Source organism: Ranitomeya imitator, chromosome 6 (genome assembly GCF_032444005.1).
Source record: "Ranitomeya imitator isolate aRanImi1 chromosome 6, aRanImi1.pri, whole genome shotgun sequence".
In the NCBI taxonomy this organism is placed as follows: Eukaryota; Metazoa; Chordata; class Amphibia; order Anura; family Dendrobatidae; genus Ranitomeya; species Ranitomeya imitator.
In genome coordinates, this window is record NC_091287.1 from 470,514,582 (window position 1) to 470,531,115 (window position 16,534).

Here is a 16,534-nt window from a genome sequence, read left to right on the forward strand (position 1 = left end):
AACGGAATGGATGGACTGCAATACCAAGACAGGTTATCAAACTTGGGGTTATTTCAGATTGGACAAACAAAGGCTTAGGGGTGATCTTATTATGACGTACAAAAACAACGTTGTATGTAAAGAGACAGTACAGAAATAGTTCTAATGATCTTTAAAACCTAGACTTGCAATGATGACAAGGAGACATCCTCTACGTCTAGAAGAAAGAAGGTTTCATCTTTATCACAGGCAACGATGCTTTACTGTCAGAGCAGTGAGATTTTTGGAACTTTCTGCCACATCATGCTGTAATTTTTGATTCACAGCAAAAGTACAAGAAGGCCAGATGCCTTTCTAAAAAAAATATAATATTACTGGTTATGGGCACTAGGTTCTGTGATGCACACTGATCCAGGAAACTAGTCTGATTGTTGTGACAGCCCCATGCGATTTTTGCCTCTCTCTGGATCAACATGTTAGGTTCCAGGATGAACTCGATGGTCCGATGTCTTCTTTCAACCCTAAACCTATAAATTATCGGGATCGAGCTGTGTAGATTCTAAGTCGTCTTGTGGTGACTCTATTGCATTGCTTATTTCAATGCAAGTGCATAGATGATCCACAGAGATGGTGTAATTATGGAAATGTCTGTGGGGACAAGTGAGATTTACAGTTATCCTAGAAGAGACAACGATTATGGATACTACAATAGTGCCCCCTGGTGACAAGGCATGGAAGAGAGAAAAACATCTCATCACCCCACAGAAAGGGCTCTCTCTCTCTGTTCGCTGTTAGAAAACAATCATATTTCGAGTGAAATTTTTAATTGCATAGTCCTGATGAAATTAGAAATAAAAACGGCTAGAATTGCAAAAATAATGTTTCCATCATTATTAGGTTTTTAGAAAAATAATACCCTTTCTGACAGAAGTGGCCATTTATATGTTATCTGTATTGTTATTTCTTATTATTTTTGTCAGGGGTCAGTGGTGAGAGTCCCTCCGTAATGAACCCTAAAATTCTGGAATGCTTGGTGTCTATGTATTGCTTGTAACGACGCCTAGAAATATTCTGAAAAATACCAGCGTTCTGCAAAATAACACCCCAATTACACCCCAATAACACCCCAATTACACAATCCCTGTTTGCAAATAATCTCATACGGAAAGTTTTCTAACTCCGAACAGTTATAGCCGGGACTGGATGGACGCCCGTAAATGTGATCATTACTTATTAGTGGAGTACACTTCTCCTAGGTCAGGGTGTCTTTTGTTGTTGGCTGCTTTGCCTCAATAAACCCAATGTCCCTGTCCTCCTTAAACTCTCCTACAATGAGAATCTCAACATCAAACTGTTAGCCGGAGTATTACCACAGCAGCGCGTGTTACTTCATATAAGCAGCAGAATCCAACGTAAGGCAAACTGTGTTTAATATATGCAGCTTGAACTGGAACAAAATAAGAAAGCTTTGACAGTAACTACGGATATAATCTAGTCCATGTAACACATGTCTCTCTGTGAAGGAAACAGCAGCAGAATGATGCAATCAGTGAGAGTCCTCTGACCTTTTTGTACAAACTTTAACAATCACAGCATAGCTGACAAATGAACACTCATAGACATTCAATGCAGACTACAACAGGAATGGAGTTGTTGCATTTAAACTTATTCCAACACCCCCACTCAACAACTGCTTATCCTGTTAGTCCCATTGCAGTTCTGAATTCTTCAAACTTGGCTCTTGACAATGGCTTTGTCAAAACATCTGCTAACATCTTGTCAGATTCACAGTAAACAAACTTTAGAACTTCACGCTCTACTAAGTCACGCAAGTGATGATGTTTAACATCAATGTGCTTTGTTCTTGCACTTATCCTTTCACTGCTGGCGAGCTTGATACATCCTTGGTTGTCCTCATAGATAACAGTTGGTTCAGCTAGTGGTTTGCCGAATTCTTCCAAAAGTTGCTTCAACCAAATTAACTCTTGACTTGCATGAGCAGCTGATGTATATTCTGCTTCTGTAGAAGACAATGCAACTGACACTTGTTTTCTACTGGACCATGAGATTGAAGTGTGTCCTAACTTGAACAAGTAACCACTTGTTGATCTTCGATCACTTGAGTCTCCAGCCCAATCTGCATCTACATATCCTCTGAGAATTAGATCTCCTGATGCAGAAATCTTTAGACTTAACTCTTGGGTTGCCTTAAGATACTGAAGAAGTCTCTTAATTGCATTCCAATCTCTTTGGCGTGGCTTGCTTACACGTCGGCAGAGAATTCCCACTGTGGCTGAGATATCTGGACGGGTTGTGGTTGCTATGTATAGAAGTGCCCCCACTGCTTGTCTGTAACTGTCATTTGTGGGTAGCAGATCTTCTTCTCCTTCCAATTTTAGGTAAGATGGATCCATTGGAGTTGATATGCCTTTGGCTTCTGACATTCCAAACTGGTTTAGAACTGTGGAGATTTTAGAATTTTGATTAAGAAGAAAACTTCCATCTTCCTCTCTCTGGATTTGGATTCCCAAATAGTATGTCACATCTCCAAGGTCCTTGGTCTCGAAATGCTTGTTCAGAATTTGACCTAGTTTTGAAATTTCTCTCTCTTCTTGATGCGCTATTATTACATCATCCACATATAGAATAACATACATCCAATCTTGTGATACACCTTTTGTATACAAACATGGATCCGCTTGAGACCTTTTAAATCCTTCGTCGATTAACACTTTGTTCATCTTAGTGTTCCATGCTCTTGCTGATTGCTTAAGGCCGTAGAGAGATTTTTGCATTCTGCAAACAAGGTTCTCTTTACCCCTTTTAACATAGCCTTCTGGTTGAGTCATGTACAGCTCTTCTTCAATGTCTCCATGTAGAAAGGCTGTTTTGATGTCAAAATGTCTTACTTTCATCTGCTGAACAGCAGCTATGGATAATAAAGTTCTGAATGTAGTTTGCTTGGCAACTGGAGCAAAAGTAGCATCATAATCTTCACCATATTTTTGTGAATATCCTTTTGCGACCAATCTTGCTTTAAAACGGTGAACATTACCTTCGGAGTCATATTTGTTCTTAAAGACCCACTTACATCCAATTGCTTTCTTGCCTTGAGGTAGCTCTGTGAGCTCCCATGTTTTGAGCTTATGAAGGGATTCCATTTCTTCATCAGCAGCTTTTATCCATTTTTGCTTCTTATGAATAGGCAGTTTTTGCATTTCCTGCCATGACTGTGGCTCTTCTTCTGGAATTGATCTGACCATATAAGAAAGGCGTTTAGCTGGAATTCCTTTATTTGATCTTTCTGATCTTCTGATCTCCTGAGGTTGGCTTGGTTCTTCTGTTTCTTTTTCAGTACTTTCAGAGCATATCCAGACTTCAGTATTTTCTTTGAGATTCTCTTCAATGTCTGGAATCACTGACTGAAATTCTTGTTCCTTAGGTTGAATTATTTGCGTAACCTCATGAAATTTGAGCGATACTGAGTTTTCATCAATCACTACATCTCTGCTGATTGTTACTGTGTTGGTCTGTGGGTGCAGGATTCTGTATCCTTTCTGAGTTTCACTGTACCCCACAAGAACTCCTTCCTTTGCATGAGATTCCCACTTAGAACGTTTTTCTTTGGGAACATGCACAAAAGTTTTGCTTCCGAATATCCTGAGATGCTTCAGGTTGGGCTTCTCACAGTTCCATAGCTCATATGGAGTTTTACTTGTAGCTTTACTTGGCAGTCGATTTTGAAGATAGGTAGCAGTCATGATGGCTTCTCCCCAATATGTTGTAGGTAGGTTTCCATCAAATAGCATACTTCTTCCACTTTCACAAAGAGTTCGGTTCTTTCTCTCTGCTGTGCCATTCTGCTCTGGGTTGTATGGAACGGTTGTCTGGAACACGATTCCATTCTTTTTCAGGATGGTTTGCACTTTACCACTTGTATATTCAGTTCCATTATCTGCTCGCAGTACCTTTGGTATTCTTCCAAATTTGTTAAGAACTGCAGCAAGATATTCTTCAAGTTTCTGTGGAACTTCATCTTTACTTTGAAGTAGGTAAGTAACAGTATATCTGGAATAATCATCAATGAATGTGAGAAAATATCTCTTCTTGCTGGGAGTAGGAACACTCATTGGACCACACACATCTGTATGTATCAAATCCAGTATCTGTGCAGATTTAGTAGTGCTTACTTTAGGAAACGATTTTCTGGACATTTTCCCTTTTAGGCAACTTGTGCACTTCATTGTTTGATTACACTGGTTGATTGCAATACCATTTGCAAGTTGAGCTAGTTTCTTTACTGCTTCTGGATCTCTGTGGCCTAGGCGTCTGTGCCACACATGAATACAGCCCTTATGAAAATCTTGTCTAGCACTGTAAACAGTTTCATTGCATTTCAGCTGATAAAGTTCATCTTTGATTTTTCCTTCGGCAAGGGTATGACCCTTCTTTGAAATGATGCATCTGTCATCCTTAAATGTAACTATATTTCCCTGTTGTGCAAGCTTCTTTACAGATAAAAGGTTACTTTCAAGTTTGGGAACATACAGCACGTCTTTAACTGGGATTTTTCTGACTTGTGCTGAGGATTGAACTTGACAATGGAGATAACCATCTCCTATTCCTTCTGATGTCATATAGTGACCATTAGCTAAAATTACCTTTTCAGACTTGCTTTCATCTAGATTAATGAAGAAATCTTTATCACGTGTCATGTGAGCAGTCGCTCCAGAGTCAATACACCAAACATGGTTTGCATATGGGCTTGTGCTGACCCCAAATGCAGTCGCAATACATGCATCTTCCTTCTTTACAGCTGTTTTAACCTTTTGATGACTGTCCTGCTTTTTAAACTGATTCATTCTTGCTTTCCACACTCTGCAGTCTGCTTTAAGGTGACCAGGCTTTTTACAGACAAAACATTCACGAGTTTCCTTTAAATGACTCTGAGCTTTAGAAAAGTACTGTGTCTTTAATGCTGCTTCTGCTTTGCATATATTATTGCTAATAGTCTCTGACTTTCTCTTGTATTCATCTGCAAGTTTCCCTTTCACATATTCTAGTGTGAGTTCATCATCTGGTCTGGCATCTAATGCAGTCACAAGCGTGTCATAACTTTCTGGAAGACCACTTAATAGTAATGCAGCAACATGAAAATCTTTAATTTCTTCACCAATACCCCTTAGGCGCTCCACAATCTCTAGGGTGTTTCTGATATAGTCCTGCATATGCTGGCCATCACTTAATTTAGACTGATACAGCTTTCTCATAAGATATAGCTTATTGCTGAGATTTGACCTTTCATGCACTTTCTGTAATTCTTCCCACATTTTCTTTGCAGTATCACATTTGCATACATGTACAATCTGGTTATCATCTATGCTGAGGGAAATAGTGCTTTGTGCTTTCTGATCAGTCTCTAGCCAATCACCCGGTACTGGGTCAGGCACAGGCTGTTCAATACATTTCCATGTACCCTCTCTTATAAGTAACATCTTTACCTTGAATTTCCAGGAGCTGTAATTGTGATTTGTGAGACTTGGCACTGTGTACTTCACTGCATTCCTTTCTGTAGACATTCTTGTCTCTTGTACCTTTTTTTTTTTGTTTGTTACTGGCCCTTTAAGCTGCGCTGTCCGGTGCTCTGTACACTGCGGTACCTTTGCGTTCCGGTGTCCTTGTATTCCGGGGGTTCCTCTGTGCTGTCTGCGCTTGGCTCGCTGCTTATTCCGGTGACTGGGCTTTTTACCATTTACTTTCCGGTGGCTGGGCCCATAACCTGTTAGCCGGAGTATTACCACAGCAGCGCGTGTTACTTCATATAAGCAGCAGAATCCAACGTAAGGCAAACTGTGTTTAATATATGCAGCTTGAACTGGAACAAAATAAGAAAGCTTTGACAGTAACTACGGATATAATCTAGTCCATGTAACACATGTCTCTCTGTGAAGGAAACAGCAGCAGAATGATGCAATCAGTGAGAGTCCTCTGACCTTTTTGTACAAACTTTAACAATCACAGCATAGCTGACAAATGAACACTCATAGACATTCAATGCAGACTACAACAGGAATGGAGTTGTTGCATTTAAACTTATTCCAACACAAACCCCCCACTACGCTTCATTATACCAAAAATCATGTGGCCGGCTCAATTTCCCTACTGCGGATTTCCAAACCATTAATTTGCACCAAAACTGTATTTGAGTGCCATTCTTATAGCTCCATGTTGGCACTGTAGTTCGTCCCACTATATGCACCGCCTGCCGAAATATATAATCGTCCAAATGTTCAGTAAATGCCAATTATAATGTGTTGTCCACCAAAATAGCCTTTACAATGTCTTCATGTGAAAAGCCAAGAATAAACCTACAAAAAAATTATATTAAAAGTGGTTGTCCACTGCAGGACAACCCTTTATTAATGGCCCCATAAAAAATGTAAACTTACCTACAAGACCTTCTTTATCGCAGGGTGGCTGGAGGGGAAATCTGACTGCTGGACCCTCCACCCATACAGAAGGAGTCTCTAAAGAACCCTATCTGTATGGAGTGTGGAGCTTTCGCTACATCAAGGCTATGTTCACACATTGAGATTTGAAATTCGCACTATGTTTTACCACAATGTATGACTGATTTTTAAGAACCCATTTACAGTGGCATGTCAAAGTGTGGGCACCCCTGCTCAAAATTACTGTTATTGTGAACAGTTAAAGGGTTTTCCCATGAACACAAGTTCATTTTATTCACTAGGTCTTGGAATAATAATAATTTTCGCAACTGGATGTGATTAAATAAAATGTTCCTGTGCTGAGATAATCTTATAACTGTGTCCGTACTGTGTAATGGCCGTGTCTGACTGTGCAGGAACATGGTCTGATCATACCACATCTCCTGGTCAGGGGAGGAGGCAAAAGAGTATACAGACAGGCAAGGCCAGCTCCAGGTTTTCATGGGCCCCGGGTGAAAGAGTCTCAGTGGGCCCCTTTACCACATACCACAATTCATGATGCATAGCTACCGGAGAGAAATATATAGTACAATGCCAAAGATTTCACTTACTTCTTACATTACATGTGTGATATCTATTGTAAATTCTACAATAGCTCAGAAACCGGACAGTATAATGGGCACCACATACTGCTCCATACAGAATAATGAGCCCATATAAGGCTCCATACAGAATAATGGACCCCATATAATGCTTCATACAGCATAATGAGTCCCATGTATTGCTCCATACAGTATAATCAGCTCCATATATTGCTTCAGACAGTATAATGAGCCCCATATATTGCTCCATACAGAATAATGGACCCCATATAATTCTCCATACAGTATATGATGGGTCCCATGTAATGCGCCATACAGAATGGGCCCCATATAATGCTCCAGTATATGTTGGGTGCCATATATTGCTCCATACAGTATATGATGGGCCCCATATAGTACAGTATATTGAGCCCCATATATTGCTCCATACAGTATAATGAGCCCCATATAATGCTTCATACAGTATAATGAGCGGCCCCATATATTGCTCCATACAGAATATGCCCCATATAATGCTACATACAGTATATGATGGGCCCCATATAATGCTCCACTATATGATGAGCCCCATATATTGCTCCAAACAGAATGGGCCCCATATAATGTTCCAAAAATAATTGGCCCCATGAGATGCTCCACATATAATGGGCCCCATATACTGCTTCATATGTAACTGGTCCCATAAGATGCTCCATATGTAACTGGTCCCATAAGATGCTCCATATGTAACTGGCCCCATAAGATGTTCCATATGTAATTGACCCCATAAGATGCTCCATATAGAATTGGCCCCTTCTGATGGTCCCCATATATTGCTCCAAACATGAAAAAAAAAATTACTCATCTCTCGTTGCTGGCCGCTGCTCTGCTCCGGATATCTCAGTACCACCGTCTTCTGCCTCTCTGCAGTGTGACTGTTCAGGCAGAGGGTGCACAGACGTGACGTCATCGCTTCCCCTGACCTGAAAGTCACAGTCAGAGGACACGGAAGACGCTGCAGCGCTGGAACAGGGAGAGGTAAGTATCGAGTGGCCCCCCACCTGCCCAGGGCCCTGGCACTTTCCCAGGTGCGCCGTTTGCTGACGCTGGCCCTGCAGACAGGACAACAGGGGATCACAGCTGATTCTGTGAGGTTAAACATTGCTTAAAAACAGGCAGGAAAATGTTTTACCTCACAAAACGAATCAGCTGTGATTCCCTGCTGTAATGTCAGTATACACTTTTGTTTTCTACCCTGCCTAGGAGATGTGATGAAATCATGTCCCAGCACGGTCAGACACGGCCATTACACAGCACACAGCAGGGACACATTTATAAGATTATCTCAGCACAGCAACAGTTTCTTAATCATTTCCTATTGTGTACCTTATTTTGATTCCAAGATCTAGTCAATAAAAAGGAACTTCAGTTCCTGGGAAAACCCCTGTAGGCAAGTTGTAGATTAAATCAGGGGTGTCAAACTGCATTCCTCGAGGGCTGCAAACAGGTCATGTTTTCAGGATTTCCTTTCATTGCACAGGTGATAATTTAATCACCTGCAGAGAATGATTCCAGCACCTTGTGCAATGCTAAGGAAATCTTGAAAACACGCATGGTTTGAGGTGCTCGAGGAATGCAGTTTGACACCCCTGGATTAAATGATCCCTAAAAAGGTCTAAAGTTAAAGATAACACTTTTTTTTGTATTTTAGGCTATATATATATATATATATATATATATATATATATATATATATATATATATATATATATATATGTATATATATATATATATATATATATATATATATATATTGTCTTTTTTCTTTTCATTTTGAAAATTACAAAAAGAAAAATGGGCTGATGCAAAAGTTTTGGTACCCTTGGAGATTTGTGTGCTCAGATAACTTTGACCAAAGTTTCAGACCTTTATTAGCCTGTTAGGGTTATGGCTTGTGCATTATCATCGTTAGGAAAGGCCAGGTGATACAAATTTCCTGGCTTGTAAAAACCCAGCCTCCTCTAACCGTCTGCCAAAAACCAGCAGTCATGGGTTCTTCTAAGCAGCAACTTGGCACTCTGAAAATAAAAATGGTGGAGGCCCACAAAGCAGAAGTCTATAAGAAGATAGCAAAGCGTTTTCAAGTTGCCCTTTCCTCAGTTTGAAATGTAATTAAGAAATGGTAGTTATCAGGAACAATGGAGGTCAAAATAACGTCTGGAAGACCAAGCAAAATTTCAGTGAGAGCTGCTCGTAAGATTGCTAGAGAGAGGCAAATCAGAAACCCTGCTTGACTGCAAAAGACCTTTAAGATTTGCAGACTCTGGAGTTTTGGTACATTGCTCTACTGTTCAGTGACACCTTCACAAATATGGCCTTGATAGAAGAGTCAGAAGAAAACCTCTCCTATGTCCTCACCACAAAATTAAGCATTAGAAGTATGCAAAACAATATCTAAACTAGCTTGATGCATTTTGGAAACAAGTCCCGTGGACCGAAAACGTTAAAATAAAACTCTTTGGCCACAATGATCAAAGGTATGTGTTGAGAAAAAGGTCACAGAATTTCAGGAAAACCATTAAGCATGAGGATGGATCAATCATGCTTTGGGGTTGTGTTTCAGCCAATGGCACAGGGAGTATTTCTCGGGTACAGAGAAGAATGGATTCAATTACATTTCAACAAATTATTGATGCAAACATAAGACAATCTGTAAAAAAGTTGAAAAGAGGATGGTTTCTACATATGGATAATGATCCTAAACACACACCAAAATTAACAATGGACTACCTCAAAAGGCGCAAGCTGAAGGTTTTACATTGGCCCTCACAGTCGCCTGATCTGAACATCATTGAAAATTTGTCCCTACACCTCAGAATAGCAGTGCATGCAAATGACCCAAGAATCTCACAGAACTGGAAGAATTTTCTAAGGAAGAATGGATGAAAATCCCTCAAACAAGAATTGAAAGACTCTTGTCTGGCTACAAAAAGCGTTTACAAGCTGTGATACTTTCAAAAAAGGGTGCTACTGGATACTAACCATGTAGGATGCCCAAACTTTTACATGGGCCCAGTTTCTTTTTTGTAATTTGTAAAATGTAAAAAATAAATATATATATAAACATATACATGTGGAATTAGGCTGGTGGAAAGGATATAAGAAGGACGTCTCCAGTTCCAGAAGGTACACTTGTTTCTGAAGATTCTTGATATATTCTGCCTCAATTAATAAACACGTTTCCATTTTTCTATTTAAAAAAAGAAAATTAAATAATCAGAAATATGATGATAGGGATTGTACAGGTTGGCTACACTCCCTGAGAGATTCCCCGTCCACCTGCAGGGAATAAGGGAGCCTGTAAAAGCATTTAGTCCTTATTCACATAACCGATTTTCGGGTAAAAGTACTATCGTTGTGTTCCAAAAACAGCACTTGTACCTATGATAGCTTATGGGGCCATTCACATGCATGTGATTTTATGTGGATTGAGAGGTCAGCAGAAAATCGTGAAGACATGTCTGACTTTGATCCTAGTGCGGTCTGATGTTCACAGTCTGAGGGCGTGCTCACACGGGCAAATAATTTGGACAAGCGCAATCCGATAAATATCAGATAGTACTCAACCCAATGTTATACTATGGGGCAGTGCAGATCTCCGATTATTTTCTCATGCCGATTCAACATGAAAAAACAATCGCAGCATGTGTTGGGTGCTGTGGGTGCATCTGATAATCGGATGTTGCACACTCATACAAGTCTACATGTACGTGCAGAGAAAGGAGACATTAATTTCTCCATCTTCCCGGCACTTGTGCTACGATTCTCTCATGTGAGAGAATCAGATCACACTTGGATCAAACTCTGATCTGAGTGTCATAATCAGCCCGATTCTCTAGAACAAGAGAATCAACGGCTGTGTCACCCTGGCCTTATAATGGAGAAGGTTGAGAAAGACCACACTCTGTCCACACTCTGACCACATTCTGTCCACACTCTGACCACACTCTGACCACACACGCTCTGTCCACACACACTCTGACCACACTCTGACCACACTGTCCACACACACTCTGACCACACTCTGACCACACTCTGTCCTCACACACTCTGTCCACACACACTCTGTCCATACTCTGTCTGTTTTCTCGTATGTGGAAAAACCAGACATGTGATTGAGGCCTAACCCTTTCATTTTACAAAGGCCTAAAATCTATGGACAATTGCTACACTTCTCAGTTGCACTAATTTTGATAAATCTCCCCCATTAGAAGTCAATTAACAAGTAAAACTGAAGCAAACATAAAATTCACAAAAAGAATCCTACCTTCCACTTTTCTTCACTAATTTCACACATAACTAACCTGGATTCCATAGCAGATTTCAGATCCATAATAGTATGGGATTTCCTCATTGTTTCTGAATATAAAAGTAAAAAAGAAATATCTGAAATGATGACATTATTGTTATGACTGTATAATTACACTCACATGGGTAACATACAAACCAAGAAAGACAAACACTGGAATCCAAAAGGTCCTTGTTCAAACTAGGAAAGCCCTTACTCTGACCCTGATTTGTCCCTGACCGCAGAGGTTGGCACCCCAAGTATACACAATGGCGCCTATGAACGTATTCACACAGACACACTGGAAAAATGGAAGAAAATAAGAAGAACCCCAGCCCCCAAACATACAGAAAGGATAGGCTCCTGGGGAGGAAAACACACAAACAGACAGTAGGAAAAGCAACAGAGATTAACCAGGTAAAATAATCCCTAGCTGAGGCGCTCAATTATCCATCCGTCTTGAAATATAGCCAGCAAAGATGCAGGTGCAAGGTGAGTATATAGCCTTCCCAAGAAGTGATAGGACAGAACGAAATTGGGAATAGAGAGACATCTGAATAGAAGCAAATCAAAGAAAGGAAAGAAAAGACAAAAGAACCATCAGCAGTTGGACAGAGACCAAACAGGCAGTGGCTTAGCAGAATGGGAAACTGACAACGCAGCAAGAGGTCCTGAAACCGAGGCATGACAATCACATTATGACTGGTGTAAATTTGCACTTAGATTTTGCCGATTTCTTCCATAAATTAAATTAAATTTTTAAGCAATCATTTTCTAAACACAATGTGAGAGATTTATTATGCTAAACTTTGTACCAAAAAACTTTTTTACAAATTGCACCACATTTATTATGTATTCTAGACACTTTTTGCATCCTGTCCAGCAAGTGAGCGTGAGTTTGCTGGAAATGGGGCGTGGCCTAAATGCAACACCGTGTGCCAAAAAAGGTGCTAAAAGTTTGGCACAAAGTAAGCCGGTTAATAGATGATGTAAACTAAGGACCAGACACTTAGAGATGCATCGAATTTATCAAACATCATGAACAACTCTGATAAATTTCGCACATTGTAATATTGTTTTTGCTATCCATACTGTATTGGTACCTGTACATAGCACAAGAGAGTGGGTATGACAGAGTGGGGGATAGCGTGAAGGGATAGACTGGGGGATAAAAATGATCCTCAGACGGCTTAAAAAGAATGTAAAAGAAATAATACCCCACCTTCCATTCCTCCCCTTCCCATTCTGGTGCTCATCCATTCCCTGATGGTCTGTGCTTCTTTTTGCTGCCCACTTAGCCATTCACTGTCCAAAGTGCTAATCCACCCAAGTGCTAGAAAAGTAGCTGCTGAGGATCAGGGAAGATATTATTTCTTCCATTGTCTTTTTTTTTTACTTTGATTCACCAGAATGCTCCTATAATCCCTTAAAGGAGTTATCACCTGCCTGCAAAATAGGTGGTAACTTAGGCTACTTTCACACTAGCGTCGTACGCCGCACGCCGCAATGCGTCGTTTTGGAGAAAAAACGCATCCTGCAAAGTTGTCTGCACAATGCGTTTTTTCCCCATAGACTAACATTAGCGACGCATTGCCACACGTCGCAATCGACGCTAGTGTGAAAGGAGCCTTACTGATCGGTGGGTGTCCAACCGCTGGGATCCATACACATCAGCAGATCTGTGAATTTTTATCCTTCAAGGGGAGCTTTTACCCCCGTTATGAAACGACACGGCAGGTCAATCGCCCGAGTGCAGCTCTTTCCATTTTCTATCGGGCTGCCAGATACAGAAGATGGAGAAATTACCGTAAGTTTTCCACCTTCTCTGTACCTGTGCTGCGATTCTGCCATGCGAGAGAATGGGATCAAACTCTGACTCATTAGCATAATCGTCCTGATTCACCAGTGTGAGCGAACCTGCAGCCGCAGGACCCCGCGCCATTCATTCCCTAGGGGGCTGCTGAGAGCAGCACTCGGCTTTTTACAGCAGCCCCATAGAGAATAAATGGACCACAGGGTCAGATTTCCAACCTAGGCCATGGCCTGGGGTGCAGCAGTCTGGGAGCAGTATATACAGTGGAAATAATCTGGGAGCAGTATATACAGTGGAAATAATCTGGGAGCAGTATATACAGTGGAAATAATCTGGGAGCAGTATATACAGTGGAAATAATCTGGGAGCAGTATATACAGTGGAAATAATCTGGGAGCAGTATATACAGTGGAAATAATCTGGGAGCAGTATATACAGTGGAAATAATCTGGGAGCAGTATATACAGTGGAAATAATCTGGGAGCAGTATATACACTGGAAATAATCTGGGAGCAGTATATACAGTGGAAATAATCTGGGAGCACTATATACAGTGGAAATAATCTGGGAGCGGTATATACAGTGGAAATAATCTGGGAGCAGTATATACAGTGGAAATAATCTGGGAGCAGTATATACAGTGGAAATAATCTGGGAGCAGTATATACAGTGGAAATAATCTGGGAGCAGTATATACAGTGGAAATAATCTGGGAGCAGTATATACACTGGAAATAATCTGGGAGCAGTATATACACTGGAAATAATCTGGGAGCAGTATATACAGTGGAAATAATCTGGGAGCGGTATATACAGTGGAAATAATCTGGGAGCGGTATATACAGTGGAAATAATCTGGGAGCGGTATATACAGTGGAAATAATCTGGGAGCGGAATATACAGTGGAAATAATCTGGGAGCGGTATATACAGTAACAATCTGGGAGCGGTATATACAGTGGAAATAATCTGGGAGCAGTATATACAGTGGAAATAATCTGGGAGCGGTATATACAGTAACAATCTGGGAGCAGTATATACAGTGGAAATAATCTGGGAGCAGTATATACAGTGGAAATAATCTGGGAGCGGTATATACAGTGGAAATAATCTGGGAGCGGTATATACAGTGGAAATAATCTGGGAGCGGTATATACAGTAACAATCTGGGAGCGGTATATACAGTGGAAATAATCTGGGAGCAGTATATACAGTGGAAATAATCTGGGAGCAGTATATACAGTGGAAATAACCGCCATGTAAATAATGTTATTCAATGGGGCCGTGCAGGTGAACGATTTTATTTCACTGACCGGATCTGAGTGTGTAAAAAAAATCTCAGCATGTATGATTTTCCTGCAGAGATTGGAGACTCGCCCATTCAAGAATATGGATGCGAGAAAAAAAACGGATGTCGTACGTAGCCACAGTGTAGAATTCGATTTTTACAGATACATTGTAATTCTGTAACACAGTAAACGGTAAATGGTCCGGTAACTGATTAAAGCTGCTGCTGTAAAAAAACAGATTGTACACTTACGCAGCGCCATAGAATAACATGGGGACAAGTGCTATCAGTCAAAATGACGGGGAGCACTCGTCTAGTTATACGGCCGTCTGCATGAGCCCTAACACTGAGTACCAGCTGCATACGTATATGCCACCTCCATAATGCGGGGGCTACACGGAGACTTAGGCTCCTTTCACACTAGCGTCGGAATCTCCCCGTCGCAATGCGTCGGGGAGAGATTCCGACGCTAGTGTTTGCTGCATTGCACAATGGGTGCAGCGGATGCATTTTTCCGGCGCATCCGCTGCCCCATTGTAAGGTGCGGGGAGGTGGGGGCGGAGTTCCGGCTGCGCATGCGCGGTCGGAAAAGCGGTCCCTCAGGAGAAAAAAACGTTACATGTAGCGTTTTTTTCTCCCGACGGTCCCCAAAAGCACGACGCATCCGTCGCTCGACGGATGCGACGTGTGGCAATCCGTCGCAAATGCGTCGTCAATGCAAGTCTATGGGGAAAAAACGCATCCTGCAAGCACTTTTGCAGGATGCGTTTTTTCTGCAAAACGACGCATTGTGACGGATTGCAGAAAACGCTAGTGTGAAAGTAGCCTAAGGCCATAGCACTGGTCAAGCGACCAAAAATGCCTATATGTTGCTGCAACGTGGCAACATAGTACAAGTTAATGGGGTTGCACTGCCGCCCACAAGCTACTGTGAAGCGTGACAAGCAAGTCAGAAAAAGTTAGAACCAGTTGGATTTTTGTAACTTGCTTGCTGCGGTGCCTGCGGGATGCAATGCTACCTTTCACTTGCTGCCATAGAGCAGTGGCAGACAGCCAAAAATGACCTGTATAGGGTGATTTAGTGCCCTCACTATAAGTATGCCCCATGTACCCCTTTTTATGTTTCTGCCCTCTCTTCTATCAGGAATCCACATAACTTTCAGGACATGACTGACATATTCTGAAGGCTACATAATGCAATGCTTCCTGTCTATAAAATGCACTAAGAAATGCATGCAAAGTGATACAAGGTACTGTGAAGCATGACAAGCAAGTTACAAAAAGTCAGAACCAGTTGGATTTTTGTAACTTGCTTGCTGCGGTGCCTGCGGGTCACAATGCTACCTTTCACTTGCACTATGCTGCCATGGAGCAGTGGCATACAGACAAAAATGACCTGTATAGGGTGATTTAGTGCCCCCGCCATAAGTGTGCCCCTTATATGCCCCATGTACCCTTTTTATGTTTCTGCCCTCTTCTATCAGGAAGCCATATTACTTTTAGGACATTACTGACATATTATGAAGGTTACATGATGCAATGCTTCCTGTCTATAAAATGGACTAAGAAATGCAGGCAAAGTGATACAAGGTGGAGGAATAACTCAAGGCTACCAATCAGATTGCTGCTTACATTTGTTAAAGGTTCAATGATAAATGAGAGCTCCAACCTGATTGGTTGCCATCTCCAACGTTCCCCTACTTTTTATAATATTGCCCCAGTAAGTTATAAGCACAGTGTCAGTCACGTACAGGACGTGTGCGGCCGCTCCACGCACTCACCGGCCATTCCAAGCCGCAGTCACAGGAGCACAGCTGTCAGCTGGGAGAGCGCGTATCGGCCGTCACCATGGAAACGTACACAAACGTCTCTACAGCGTTGCTGTTAGGTGGAGGCTGCGTTACGGCGGCCATTTTGGATGTGGGCAAGGGAACCCGGCCGGGACTGCAGATAGGAGGGCGCGTCTCCTTAAAATGATAGTGAGGTTTCCTCAAGTGTTTTATAGGGAAGGATTGGACAGAGGCGTTTATTGAAATGAATCCAGTGGTGTTATCAGAGTGACTGGACCCAGAAAGTGT

General features: G+C 41.5%; 1 long non-coding RNA gene across 1 annotated transcript; it reads right to left on the minus strand.

Moving 5' to 3' along the window:
• Positions 1-10,168: 10,168 nt before the first annotated feature.
• LOC138642915 (uncharacterized) lies at positions 10,169-16,298 on the minus strand. The gene is made up of 3 exons (XR_011314114.1): positions 16,238-16,298; positions 11,374-11,428; positions 10,169-10,259 (listed from the first exon to the last, which is right to left on the minus strand). It is a non-coding gene; the product is annotated as an uncharacterized lncRNA (long non-coding RNA).
• Positions 16,299-16,534: the final 236 nt, after the last annotated feature.